The sequence below is a fragment of the Chionomys nivalis genome, chromosome 21 (genome assembly GCF_950005125.1).
Source record: "Chionomys nivalis chromosome 21, mChiNiv1.1, whole genome shotgun sequence".
Classification (NCBI taxonomy): Eukaryota; Metazoa; Chordata; class Mammalia; order Rodentia; family Cricetidae; genus Chionomys; species Chionomys nivalis.
The window spans coordinates 18,039,825-18,054,833 of NC_080106.1; positions in this window are offsets into that span (position 1 = coordinate 18,039,825).

The window sequence follows — 15,009 nt, forward strand, 5'->3', positions numbered from 1 at the left end:
AGTTATGTTCCCCATGTTTCAGAAACTCTACAGCAACAATGAGCCCTACCAGGTGAGAAGGTTTGTTCTTGATAATATATCTTTATCTCATTTCCCAAAAAGTATCAGATTTAGCCCAGAGCCAAATAATACCTCACAAAGCATCTTATATTTGTTTTGGTCCCTCTGTGTAATCAGTCCCATCACCGTCATTTGACCTTCACGCTCCAACCCTGTGGTGTCAACAGGTTAGGATGACCAGGGTATTATTAATCACTATCAGACTTCCGCCATGTGCCTGCCATTGTGTTAGACACTTTATATTTATCTTCTCATTTAATCCTAAAACAATCCAGTGGGGTATGGAACATGGTTATCTCCATTTTACAAGGAGAAAACACTCCAAAGATTAAGGCACTGAGCGCTGGTGGGCACCCATGTCTCAGCCGAGCTTTAGGACTAAATGCCAAGTTCGGATGATTTTCCCATTCTCAGTATTGTTTCATTTTATTTTTCATATTTATATTGCTTTAAGAAAATAAAGGTAATGAGGACTTAGAGATGGCTCAGTGGGAAAAGATGCTTATCACCAATCCTGATGATATGAGCTAGAGCTAGGACCTGTGTAAAACTCCCCCTGCCAACACACACAAGGAAGGAAGGAAAGGGGAAGGATGTTCTTTGGGTAGTTCTTATTGCAATGATCTACTTTCCTGCATGTTTTGTAGGTGGCGTATTTGATTGCATTTTGTGTACCAGTGATGACACACCCATCTCTGGCTTGCAGAGAGAGAGAGAGAGAGAGAGAGAGAGAGAGAGAGAGAGAGAGAGAAAATAGAGGCGAGAGGAAAGAGGGGAGGAAGAGAAAGGAGGTCATGAGGTAGGGAAACAGATCATAGTTTTAACTTTTTACTTAGGAAGAAAAGGAATTACCAGTCAACTTGGTCACTATCAAGCTCTTCCCATTCAGGCCACATTTCTGAAAACTGAGATTATGTTTTGTTTTGTTTTAAACATGAGAGTTGTTTCTCTTTATTTTTACATGTGTATGTGTGTCTGTGTGTGGTATATGCATGTGCTCAGGTATGTGCAGGTAGGTATGCTTACCCATGCATGTTACATGTGGAGGCCAGGGGACCACCTCTATAGAGTTCGACCTTATTCATTGAGACAGGTACTCTCGCTGACGCTGGAGATCACCATTGTGCCTAGACTGACTGACTTGATCTCTTGTCTGTCCCCAGTGATGGCATATCCACCGTGTATGAATTTTAATGCAGGTATTGGGGATCTAACTCATGTCCTCCTACCTACACAGCAAGCCCTTTGCCCACTGTTCACCTCCAAGAGCATGTGTTCTTATTTTTATTTCTCTTTTTAAGTAAATCACACTCGTGAAATCGTAAAGAAGCAGATCTACGTGAAGCAGCCCACGGAATTCCCAACTATTTTCATTCACCCGTTCTTTCCGCCTGTGCTAAGCATCTCTTTATGCTCAGACCTGGACTCATTATTTGCAATCAGTATGGTCATCATCATTGTCATCATTGTCATTATCATTATCATTATCCTCCTCTTCACCATGGCCACATCCCTGAGTACCAATTAGCAGTGTGGGCATTTGCAGAGACATGTACAATGTATACTCCATATGGCGTCTGTCTTTGAGGAAGCAGGTGGAGCAGCCTGTAGCATGAATGACAATCTACTCACGAATGCAATTGCATTTCCATGTTATCATAGTGCAGCGTAGTGCAATCGAGGGCTGGTCTGGCTATATAAATGAATCCATCCCTACCTCATGAGCTGAATATGAGAAACAGGGTGTGCCTGAGATCGTCCAGAATTGAGAGGTGCCCATAGTAAAAAAAAGAAAAAAAAAATCTACCTCCACTTTCCTGTTCCTCCTCTTCATCCTTTCCCTCCTCTTCCTCACCACCACCATGAGTAGCTATGGCTGTTTCCTACTGTTAGCTTGAGAAGATGAGTGTGGATTGGGTATTGTGGGGTCCACACATGTCTCAGCCCCATGACTGAGGGGGTCCACAGAGCAGGAAATTGAAAAAAATGAGGATGACAGGGAGATCTTCAAACACCATTTTTATTTGTGCTCAGAATCTCTCCAATCAATCATTCAGGCAACAACCCAGCTGTCTAGTAGACAATGCACAAGGACAAGTATGTGGCCTATAACATTCACAAGTTTAAGATTAGACCTTGCACACATACGTAACGCCTGTAGGAGGGTCTCGATTCCTGGCAAGGAAGGTTTAGGTCCTGATGAGCCTGTAGGAGGTATATCTATGATATAACTCACCCTCTTCCACCAAACCTCATTCACTGCTCTGTGCCTGAGGAAACAGCTTTCTCAAAGGTGACCTCCCAGTGTCTAAACTCTCTCCTGATTGGCTCCCAGGACCTTTAACATGGCATAGGACTGCAAATTTATTCTAGGACTTAGACTTGCAGTCAAGTATAGAGGACCACTATTCTACCAGTCCAGGTCTCATCTGGGATGGTCCTACAGGATGCTGGATGGGAGATTTTCTATAAAACCCAGGGATAAAGCACCCATCCGCACACTAGGGTTCTCCCAGGAGAGTCTCACCTTTCCAAGTGTTAGGGATGACTTGACACCTAACTAACAATCTCTTAATAGTCCCTCTCTTGGGTGACCTTTCTATGCCTCTTTTAACCTCTCTCTCCTGCCCCACAGTAAAAGATAGACAAGCCCAGAGGACCATCTGGGGCAGGGGGTGGGAGGGAGCCAAAGGGGAAGGGTCTGCATTCTGCCCCTTGATTCCCTGGCTGGGCCTGGTTACCTTGCTGTCTCCTTTCAAAAACAGCAAGGGACACCCTATGTACCCCTTTTTGTGAGAACAAATAAACAGGCCGAGGTTCTCACGTCTTTATTAAACGTTTCCTTCACACTGCATGCTTTGGCACTGCGCCCATGTGCACCAAGCAGGCTCCGCAGAGCAACTGGACCCCACAGCCCTGCCACACAGTTCCTCTTCTAAATAGCCCTTTGAACAGGCAAGAGGCACCTGCACTGACCACTACAGGCCTCTCTTCTATGCCATCAAGGTCTTCCAGCTGCTGGAGTTCCTGGCTCGAAGGCTGCTGAGAAACCTCTTTGCACCCCTACAGATCAAGGACTGGAAAAAAGGATCCGGGGTCCAGCTGCCTGTGCTGCTTCCACACAAGGCCAGGAACCACTGGGGTGCACAGCCTGGCCGCGGGGAAGGAAGGGCACCGGTGGCCAGCAGCTATGATGAAAACGTAGGACTGCAGCCAGGAAGAGAAAGGCCAATCATAAATAAACAAGAAGGCATGTTTGACCAAACCCCCAACCCCTAAATCTTGAAGGCCACTGGAGCAGGAAATTAAGTGGCTGTACAGAGCAGCTTTGCTTCTCCCCACTCCGCCTCCACACCCTGCTCTGGCCTCAAAGGTTTTCTGGGCTATCCAAGGGGGGTTGTTTGCCTCCCCCCCATCCCCTGTCTTTAATTTAGAAATTTCAAAGATACAGAAAAAGCGGAAGTGCATTTTTAAAGCACACTGAACAGTCAATGGCCAGAGATCTGCGTGATATCGAGAGAGGAAGAAAGGTTGGATGGAGAAGGAAAAGGAAAAAGCGTGTGTGTGTGTGTGTGTGTGTGTGTGTGCAGGATATTCTCTGAGACAGCCTAGGAAAAGGGAAAACAAAGGCAAGCGTGGCATAAGAAGGGCAGAAATAAGTGGGAGAGATATATGAGCGTTGGGGGAGGGGCAATCGGGAGATGGCTGGGAGGATGGAGACGGGAACGCTGGCTGAGAGGCAGGCCGCACACGTGTGAGGGAGAGAGACAATGATGTCAGCATTTCCTTCTGGGGTGGTCACGTGGTCCTTGCCAGGTAAACAGACTGGAAATAGACTCCATAAAGACAGCCTGCTGGGGGAGGCAGAGGCAGCGGCTTCGCCCTTTCCTCTCTGCTCCATCCTCAACAAGCAGGTTCTCCTCTCTGAGCAGAGACAGTAGAATCGTGTTCTTAGAGCCCAAGGAACATGACCGAAGCACTGAAAGTGATTGGCTTCTTTGTGATTAGCCCAAGGAGTTCAGAGACATTTCAATGCTTCGGGGGGAAGAAAAAAGAAAGAAAAGAAAAACAATAAAGGTGGGGTGAACAGCAAGCTGAGCTTGATGCTATGTCTTGTGCTAGGGTTTGCTTAGGCAGGTCAGAGAGGTCTAGATTAAGGCTGGCTTGGGAGGGGCCGTTCAGAAGGCAAGTCATTGCAGACACAAGGACTCAAAATGTTCAGGAATCTAATGCAGCTCAGTGTGTGACTTCAGTGTCACTGGGAGGGATGGAAACCATGCAAATAGACGGGGTAAAAAGGCAAGTTCCAGCTGGGTGGGGTGGCACACACCTGTAATTCCAGCACACAGGAGACCGAGACAGGAAGACCTGAGCTGCTTAGTTAAAAGGGCTTTCTTAAAACAAGACTTGGCTTGCCAAGTACAAATAAGACTCCCCAGCAAAGCATGATAAGAATTTAGGGCCGGGCAGTGGTGCTGTACACCTTTAATCCCAGCACTCGGGAGGCAGGGGCAGGCAGATCTCTGTGAGTTTGAGCTGAGGCCAGCCTGGTCTGCAAGAGCTAATTCCAGGACAGGCCCCAAAGCTACAGAGAAACCTTGTCTCAAAAAAAAAAAAAAAAAAAAAAAAAAAAAAAAAAAAAACAAAACAAAAAAAACGAACAAACAAAAAATGATTATAGGACACGTTCAGATTCTAAGGACACATCTGAAAAGTTGACCAGAGTGGTAGTGCATGTCTTTGATCCCAGCACTGGGAGGCAGAGACAGGTGAATCTCTGTGAGTTCGGCGCCAGCCTGGTCTATATATGAAGTTCCCGGACAGCCAGGGCTATGTAGAGAGACCTTGTCTCAAAAAAAGCAAATAAAAAAGAAAGGAAGGAAGGAAGGAAAGAAGGAAGAGCAAGCTAAGGAAAAAAAGCAAGTAGTTTTTCTATCTAGAAAGCTTTAGGACTCAACATGGTGGCTGCAGGTTCAAGTTCCTGAAAGTAAGGCCTCTGCATGCTGGTGAAATTATCTCCTTTAGGTCATCCCAGTTTGCATAGTTTTGGATCAGACACAGTTACAGCTTTTTTCTCTCCCTGTGGAACTTTGGCCCAGGCCTGTGTGAAGTAAGCCCATCACGTCTGTCTGTCTTGTGGGATAGAGAAGGCTCCTGGGATGCACCTGTAGGCCTTGTCAGAGCTAGACAAATGGGGATGACTTGGTCGTCCTGAAAGACCAGCAGGGCCTCTCCGGATAGAAACAAGAAGAGAATATGCCCCTCCCTCCTCCCAAGACCGCTCCTCCACCATCTCTGACAATTTTAAAGCAGGAAGCACCAGATTTCAAGATGAACTGGGGCATCCAATGTGTCTGTAGCTAGACTTAGGAAGTGAATCAAAAGTGGGCTTTAGCTGCACCAGGGGAATGGGGTATAAGATGTATGTTTGTGGATACGGCTTTTCTACCCCCACCCCATTAGCCCCTCTTATGAGTGAGGGGCGGTGAACTAATGTACGCACATGTACTTTTAGCCCTGGGGTTAAAAGATAGATATTTGATCCTTTCCTCTGGTAACAACATATGTCAGTCTGACAGAACTCCTAGCCCTGAGTTATTTTTGCAGCATTATGTAATTGGATTGCCTAGTCAGAAGCGCTCCCTTAACAAGCCTTTCGGCAGCTCTCCATGTGGGCCAGGCCAGTCCTGCCCAGTGGCATAAACCCACACTTGGGCAGTCCTAGTCAGAGTCAACCAGCTAATCCCAGTGAAGGGAGACTAGCCTGTGGTCAAACACTGTAGAACCATCCAGAAAGGTGGTGAAGACCTGGATGGTATCTAGGAGGCCAGAGCTGGCGGTTATCACACACTGTACCCTCGGGGCCGCAAAACACAAGCTCTCGAGTGCCCAAGAAGCCCGCCTGCCCTGTGAGCGCTGCTGTCATCCTAATTCCCAGTTTACTGGATTTCCTAATATTTTTTCATGAGTGGTTGGTCATCTGATTATCCCTTCCTGTTAGCCCAGATGACTCACAGAAGTAAGGAACTTGTCCCAGCTCCAGACAGACTAAGACAGTTTGCAAAGGAAAACAAGAAGGCCCCGTAGGAACTTTCTCCTCCCCTTCCCCGGCCCCTGGCAGAAGCAGTTCAGGCTGGCAAGTCCAGAGCACACTGGGGCATCACTTCAGGGGGCTACACCCTTGCTGACACCCCAGGTTGCTTGTTGCCTCTGTTGCAGAGAACATCCTTCTTACTGCCCAGCGACTGTCTCCTATTCTTGAGTGTCAGCCCCGAGACCAGACAGAATGAAGACTGGCTTGTGTTTCCTCTGCTCACCCCATCCAAACCGCACCTCTTCCTATACCTTGCTTCTCTTCCTTTGACAAGAGGCAGATGGTACAAAGCCCCCGCAGAACCTGGTCTGCAGTTCAAGCCAAGCAAACCATAAAGCTGTGTGGCCTTGAAGTGAGCTTCTCTGGTGTGATGATTCTCGTGTATAAAAATGGAATCCACAGCAGTTTTCCCAGGGTCTCTAGGAGAGAGGAATGCAACGATGCGTACAGCAGATGAAAGTAGTAGGTGCCCAGCTTACATAGTAGGTGCCCAGCTTACATAGTAGGTGCCCAGCAAATGTAGAGGACTTGGGGAGAGAAGGAAAAACTTGCTTGGCTCCTGAGAACAAACTGTCATCCCTATTAACCGCCACTCATAATGTCATTTTGAATTTCAGCATCATTGGGTGGGGAGGGAAAAAGAGATCCCTGATCTCTGGGATAACCCTCCATGACTAATATGTTTCCCACCTAAAAACTGCCCCACCCGGCGCCCTCTTAAAGGCCCCGTCTTCCGGTAGACCCCTGTAAGGCTAAGCACTAAATCTAATTTAGCTTACGTTTCTTTCACCTGTGCCAAGCGGTAGGGTTCACCAACTACCCGGGGGGGGGGGGGGGAGACAAGAGCTGAGCAAGGTCTCTCCCAAAGGTAAACCCTGGTGTGAATCTAAGCCTTCTGGATGGAACCCACAGGGCAGGGGATACCGAGAGCAAAAGGAGGCAGGCACAAACAGCTACAAGCAAATAACTGCGGAGGCCGGGTGGTGGGGGGTGGTGGAACCTCTCTCTGGAGCTGGGGGCAGGGTAGAGCCAGCACCTCCGGGGCTGGCCGCTGAAGTAAACAAACACCCGGAGCCTGTCACATTGACTGCACCTGGAGGGGGCCGGGACGAGGGGGCCGGTGGCCTGTGGCAGCAGCGAGCACCGCTATCTTAGTTGGCAGGAAGCCCTTCCCTGAAGACTGTAAGTCTAACCTTTAGCATTCAAGTGTCGGGGGCTAAAGTGTCGTTATGAGCAGTTCTTCCTGCTGCAGCGTTCCCAGACTTCGGGAGGAGGGTCGGCGCAAATCTTCCCGCTTTCCTTTTTTTTTCTCCCAGACAAAACGCGCGAGGGAGGGAGATGCTCAGAACCAGGCATGCAGGACACAGGCACCCCTGAAGTTGGCCTTCTGGTAAACCAAACGCCCACTCCCATCACCTTGGCTCTGCGGTCGGCCCCAGTGGGTCCTCCACTCTCCGCTCGGCCCTGAGGCCGAAGGCTACAGAAACAAGCTTCTTTCCCCAACACCTAGGCTGGGAGGGGCAGCCTGGGACGACTCTCCCGCCCAGTGTCTTGCAGCCGCATTCTGGGACCTCTTCCTGAGCAGCCCCACCTCTGCTCCTGGCGGGGGTGGGACGTCTGGTGGCCCAACAAAGTCTGGGAAGCTCGACAGGTTGCCAATGAGGCGAAAATCTACAGGACAGGCAGCCCCAGCTAGGGAGTAGCAGCGATAGGGAGGAAGGGCTGGGCTTGGTCGGTGCGGATCCAGGCAAGGGTGTGCGCCCAAGCCCTCTGCTTTCCAGCTAGGTTGATAGGGCCCGGGCTGTGCGTAATGGTTTTCCTAGGTTCCCGCAGAAGAACGGTGACTGGGTTGCTTCGCCTGGGCTAACCCATTCCCTCTCCCAGTCAAGGGGCCCCAGGGACTTGCCAGGCACGCACCTGCAAGTGGCGCCTGGGTTCCAGGGCTGCGGCTCTTCCCTGGCCTAAGCGCTCCAATTGGTGTCTTCGGGGGCCAGAGCTTCCTGGCACCCCAAACCAGGGAGAAGGAATGGGTCCGGAAATACCGGGCTAGGCGTGCCAAGAGATTAGGGATGCGCGCGCTGGCTCGGAGAACCAGGATTTGCATCTTGGGGAAATGTCGGGATTCTAGCCGTTATGGTTTTGGGGACCAGGATGGAGAGATCTGGGGTGGTGACTGGTCCTTACAATATCCAGTCCCCGGGTAGGGGATGGAGACGCAGATATAAAAAGGGTGCATCCTGTCCGGGCCACGGGAAACTGGCGTCGAATGTTCTAGCTACCCACTGAGCTCTGGAATGGAATTGACAGCCTGTTGTGGTTACAAGGGCGCGCCTGAAACACATAGGGGGCCAGTGCCCTGCCCTATGCCTGGCCTGAAGCCCCCCCTCTCCCCGAGGAAAATGTGGCTAGCTGGAGCCATCCCCCAGGTGCCCCAAGCCTGTTGCGTCTTGAACCTCTCGAGGGACCTCGCAACGCGCCTTGCCGCTACCCATTATCCCCATCCAAACGCGGGTCCTAGATTTCGTGCCTTAAGCACACTTCAAGATCAGATTCACCTTTTTCTTTATTCTTAAGAACGGGAAATAAACGAATTGAATTTTTTTTCCTTTGGAAAAAATATCTGTTCAATATCCTTTGTTGCTTGAATTGTTCTTAGAATTTTTTTCAACTTCATTTAAAAAAAAAGTTGATGTGTTCCCTAAACCTTGTTTCTTTTTAAACCATCCCCTAAGCCGTGCAGCCGGTTACTCAGAGGTTTTCTGGGGGCAAAAACAGCGAAATGGGATGGGAGGGAGAACGCAGACTGGGAATCTCTCATTTTAAATCCCATTATGGCTTTGAGGAGAAGCACACACACACACACACACAAAGCAGGAAAATCTAGTTCGTCCCCCACTGATTTCCCTCACTTCAAAGATTTCCCTCGCCCCTTAAACCAGAAACATTATGGCACTAGGTATTTCTCAAGGAAAAAAATGCACATTTTTTTCCTGAACATGTATACGATATAGGCTCCTTTTTACGTTTCTCAGCAAAAGAGAAAAAGGGGTGTGTTTGAGGCACTCAATTCCCTCGCCATTAAACAAGCCATGCCTGCAAGAAATGCAAGCATGGGGGGGGATTGCTCAGCCACGCATCCCTCCATTAGCGCATGCCTGCCTGTCAACAATGCACGTGCCACCATGGGCATCCTCTCCCCAGGCCAGCCCTGGTAGAGCACACTCACTGCTCTGCTCTTCAGGCCCCCCTCCCCCCTCCGGCTCTTCTCAGGACTTCCTTTTCTTCTGCCTGTGGAAGGCAAGCAAGAAGCGTCCATCATCCCCCCCCCCCCGCCCCCAAGTTATATGCTCTTGGGAATCCCTAAAGCGAGTGTTGTCCGATCAAGGGTCTCTGCCCTGCAGTTGATCACTTTGTTGAGTTGTGATGAGTTAGTTCTGTCTCCTTCTCACACCCGCCTCTGGGTTTAGATGTGGTGCAGACTTCTGGTACCAGGGCACCAAAAGGGAAGCCAGTGTGTGGTGGTGGTGCAGAACCCAGGAGAGTCACGCAACCCGTTCCTCCTGCCCCCCTGCCACCAGGATTGGACTTCGGATTTCCATTGCAAAGGAATGGAGAAAACTAGGGAATCCAACTCTACCCCTGCAAGCTGACCAATTGCCCTGCATTTTCACAAACTCTAGGGACTGAAAATGAACGCAGGATTTATCGCTAGGAACCCTTTCAAGGATCCGGCGCTCTGAGTTTGGAGCTAATTCTTTAAAGGTTTTACTTGTGAGAAATAGGAAGAAAGAAAAGAATGAATGAAATATATTAAACCAAAACAAGAACAATAACAACAAAATACCAGGGCTTATCCCCTCCTCCTTGCCTCAGGGATGAAACCTTTTTAGATTCCAGCGGCCAGTTTGGCTTGATTTCTGAGGTTTGGAGGTTCTGGCGGGATTAGGGGTGGGCAGGTTGGAAAAGACAGACCTCAGCTGCCTTTGGACCAGCTGGGCTGCCCTTGGCCCTGGAAGCACAGGTTGGATTAGGGTGATTTGCTTTCACCTCCGAGGCAGACCCAGAGGAGGGCATGGCATGGATGCGTACCCCATGCTGGACTTCCATTCATCTCCTTATCGTCTCTTTCTCCCACCTGTCTCCTCTTTTCCAGGGACCCGGGTCTTTCTGTGAGTCTGAGCCAGTACTTTTCTTACCCTCAGCTGTTTTTCTTCTTGTAACTTTTCAAGCAAGCAAGCAAACAAACTCTCCTCTTGTTCTCCCAAATGCCCAGCCTCCTTGGTGGTGGTGGGGGGCACGCTTTGGGAAGCATATTTTTAGCTAAAGCCCCCCATGTACACACTTGCTGCACACCCCATTACTCCCAGGACCTGGGTGCTAAGACTCCACAGCTCAGTGCTACCGTTCTGCCAAGACTGAAGACTTTGACAATTTGTTCTTTTCTAGTGAAATACCTTAGGAACAAATATAAATTAGGCTTTTGGTCATTTTTCAGGTGTGAAAAATATTTTTGATGAAAAGTGTTCTGGGGGCTGTGTGAGATGGGAGAAAGAAAACATTTGACTAAAAATGTAGACACAAAGCAAGAAACTGCATGTGACAAACCCCACTGTGTGCACCCACCCAGGACTGTAGGAGTACATGACTTGAGTCCAAGGCAGGGAGGGCCACAGTGAAACTTCTTCCTTCTAGGAGCATCCCAGCCTTCTACAAAGGAGAAGGAAGTTTTGACCTACGTTGGCTTCGTATTCCCTGGCACACTGCAGACAAACTTTCAGATCTGGTGTTTAAGACTCCAGAACACGGGGTTCACAGTAGGGGCAGGACTATTGAAGGAGTGACTAGGGGTAGTCAGAACTACACCCGGCTACCCTAGGAGTCAAAGAGATCTGTCCGGTTTGACTGGGGGTCAAGGGGTGGACTGGGACCAGGGGAAGGAATGGATGGGGCGCCACAGCCACAGCACGTGCATGCTGTTCTCTCCTGTGTTTCCAGCCCCCCGCCCCCCAATCTTCTGCCATTTCCAGAGGCAGGAGAAAGGTGATCTCGGACTTGACCCCTAAATCACAGCTGCCGGTGGCTGCACCTCGCTCAGGGATGAGCACAGCCCCTTCACTGGGCTCTGGCAACTTAACTCTTTCCTCCCCGCAAGCTCAGAGGCCCGAGACGGGTGGCTGCGACTCTGGCTGCTGCTTTGCTAGCCAATCTGCCTCTCCAGCTTTACACCTTGAATCCGGTGCAGAGATCACAAAAGGAAGTCCCACAAAAGGGTGAGGGTAAGGGACGCTGGGATCTTGGGGACAAGCGCTGCCAGGGAGCCTAAGGAGGATCGGAGTTAGCGGAATGAAGAGGGATGTTTGGATCGTGTTAACTACTCAGACAGATGCACTTCGGCATGTCTGTATTTATGGAATCCATATGTTGTCGTGGTAAATGAAAAGACGGCAACATGTACATACAATAGACGTAGAATAACAATACACATTTAAAAAGAGACCAAACATTCTTCACTCTTCAACCCTTCCCTTACATCTTGAGCTAGAGATGTTCAGAGATGCATCCTTTCAACCTCCCCTGACTCCACATTGGGTTTCAATACCCTCTCCCTTTTTTGTTTCTGTGTCTCCAGTCACCCTGATTGGGGGGGGGGGATTCTTGGGACCCAAATCTAGGTTCTTTTTTAAAAGAAATATTCTAGCAAGTCCCCCACCCCACCCCCAGCACTCTCTTTCCTCCTGACATTGGCCCATTGCATATTTAGCCCTTGGACCAAATAATAGCTACCACAACCTCCTACTCTGAAAACTGTAGGGGAACAGATTCAGACTCAAAGTCAGCATCTACATCCTCTTCATTAAAGCAACATTGCTATGTTATATTTGCAAAGAAATGGCTTCAAACAGACCTGAAAACATAAATCTCCCAGCAAGGGGAAGCCCCTGAACAGCTCTGTACAACACCTGCATTTGTGCACACCTTGTATATTTGTGTGCACACACACAGATGAAAAGGCATCTGAAGTCATTCAAATGTATATTTATGTACCCTTTTATGCATATACCTTTGTTATAGCCATTCATTTGAGAGAGAGAGAGAGGCAGGAAAAAAAAGCCGTAGCTAGCAATGCAGTGTTTAGACTACATTCCACTTTCCCTCCCCACTGTAAAATGCCTTAAAAAAACAGGTTGGTCTAAAATTTTCTGCCTTCTTGCCAGTAAATAAAGGATTTAGATTCTGGATTTTCTGCTCCCTCTCCCGATTTTGTATGTAAAACAATCCATATAGATGCTGGATTATCATCTAAAGCATTATTAAACCACACAAGGTTGTTACTTTTCTTTAGAACGAATTCTCCCAGTAAAATTAGCATAAGTACTTACAAGATTAAGCTGACATTTCCCTATAACTGCAACATGAAATAGATTAATATCCAGAATTTTTTCCCAAATAGGGACTTTCTTCACACGTTTTTTAAAATATAAGAAACAACAGGCTACAAGTTCACTTCTATTTACATTTTCAAAGAAAATAAACATATGATATTTAAGTGGTTTTTCAACATCTACAAGGAGAAATTTAATTTTGCCGCATCTCCGAAAAACAAACTAACAGATTTATGAAGATTCATGAAGACAGAGAAATAGGAAGCAAACATATTCCTCAAGGGCTGATCAGTTTTCCTTACCTGATGTATTATGGAAAAATTCAGAATTTACCGGTCTTCCTTCAGTCAGCTACATTTTACACTGACCTGTATTTTGAACTGAAAGAAAAAAAAGATTAACTGTTGCCAATGAAAATTTTAAAATAATAATCAGAAACCAGACAAACTGAAGGTAAAAATATACAATGGCTACAATAAAGATAAATATTTATTTAATCAAAGCAGAGGTTGTATTTGGACTGTAGGAATGTTTCATCCTTCCCCTAAAAAAAGCGGGGGGGGGGGGGGGGAGAAGAAAGGCCAGAAAGAAAAAAGCCAGGGTCTTCACACGCTCCTGGAGAGTCCCCATTGTCCAGGGCTATCGAGAGCCCAGAATGGTATTAACCTCACAAAAGACACATTGTGCAGGGGACAAAAAAAAGCCCCTTCTTCTACAATAACTTTTAGCTTTTTTATTTTTAGAAAATGACAAAGGTTTTGCAAGCACTGACTGGCGAAACCTGTAGCAAGCCAGGCTGGACTTGGCTTTATTGATCAGCTGTCCCGCATGGAAAGGCAGCCAGGAAAACTTTGACTGGCAACCCAGATTTGGCTCAGAGAGAGGAAACCCCTGATTTTTCTAAATGTATTTTCTTTTTCTCCCCCCCTCCCCATGCCCTGCCTAAATAAAACAGCATTATTCCCAGAGTGAATTCAGAAGGATTAGATGAGGTAACTGCAAAATCCTAAACCGGTTTTCTCCCTCTCGTCTTGGCTAAGACGCTGCATGGTCTTAAGAGCATTGGAAAAGTCTCTCAAAATGAAGAATTACTTTCTAATCAAACAGATTTCCCGATTAATTCCCAAATTCCTTCTTAGATGAATAATCTTGGTAGGTTGGGGCAAAAAAAAATTACCCCCAAGAAAAATAAGTTTTAGCGAGCTCTCTCTCTACCTGGCTTGTTTGCAAGTCAGTTAAAGTGTAGATTGCATTTTATTTCATCACAGACAGTGTAATTTTAATGGCACTAGTTCTCATGTAGAACTTACATAAATACATGCTTGTCATTAAAAAAATATATGCAGTAGTCAGTAGCAGTGGTGCGCTGAAACTACGGGGGGGGGGGAGAGAGAGAGAGAGAGAGAGAGAGAGAGAGAGAGAGAGAGAGAGAGAGAGAGAGAGAGAGAGAGACTCTTGTTCTTCCTGCATTTATTTGCTTGCTTTTTGGAGGTACCATACCCCAGCCTAAGTGATGGCTTTGATGTACTGGGAATCTGTAGAGTAGCAGGGTCCCTGGCTGCTGTCTTTGATTCCAGGGATCTCCTTTGGGCTCTGGTGGGATGCGCTGTGCCTAGTCTTTATCTGAAATCCATCCTCTCATTTCAAGCCCTTTGGCTTCAAGACTGTTCCAGACTCTTGGAGGTGGCTGTAAGATTTTTTCCCCCATTAGGGATGGGGTGTGTAATTTCCCCTCTTTCTACACTCTAGACCTTTCCTCACTACTTAAACATATAGGCTTTCTTTCTTTTTTTTATGAATTTCGTCTGAAATTATTTTTCGCTGCCTTTATTACATCCCTGCTTTTGAAGGCAAAATAGCTTCCTGTGTTTTAAAAACATCTGCTTCCCAGGCTTTACACGGGAAAATTGATTTTACTTTTTCTCCACAAGCCCAGAAAGGTGGAAAGTTGGACTTCTTTTTGAAGGCAACTTTTCCTTTCCTTAAACTCGAACCCCTTCCAGTTCTGACTCACTTTTCTCCTTTCATTTCTTCTAATCCTACCCACCCCCCTCCTCTGTCCTGAGGAAGCAGACGATGCTGACTGCATCTATGGCAAGATATAAATTGAACGTACAGATTTTTGTCTAACCTAGGGTACGTGTTAAAGTTTTTCCCGTGTTTTCTTCCTTCACCCTCTGTTTTAAGGAGAGTTAATTTTTCTCCGTTTTTTTTTTAAATCTCTGATTTGCAATTTAAAGCGGCCTCCATTCTAAGCCCCTGGTCTTTCTCTTAAACCTCTGATTTATGCTGTCCCATGTCACTATTGCCTATTGCCCCCCCCACTTGAAGATGCTCTTTTCCTACTTAATTTAAGCATTGTTGCATTTTCTAGAAAAAGAAAAGAAAAAAAGGAGAAAAAAATTAAAAGAAAGAAAAAAATCTTAAAAAAAATCTTAGCCAGGTCTCTATTGTTGCTTCGCATTTCACTCC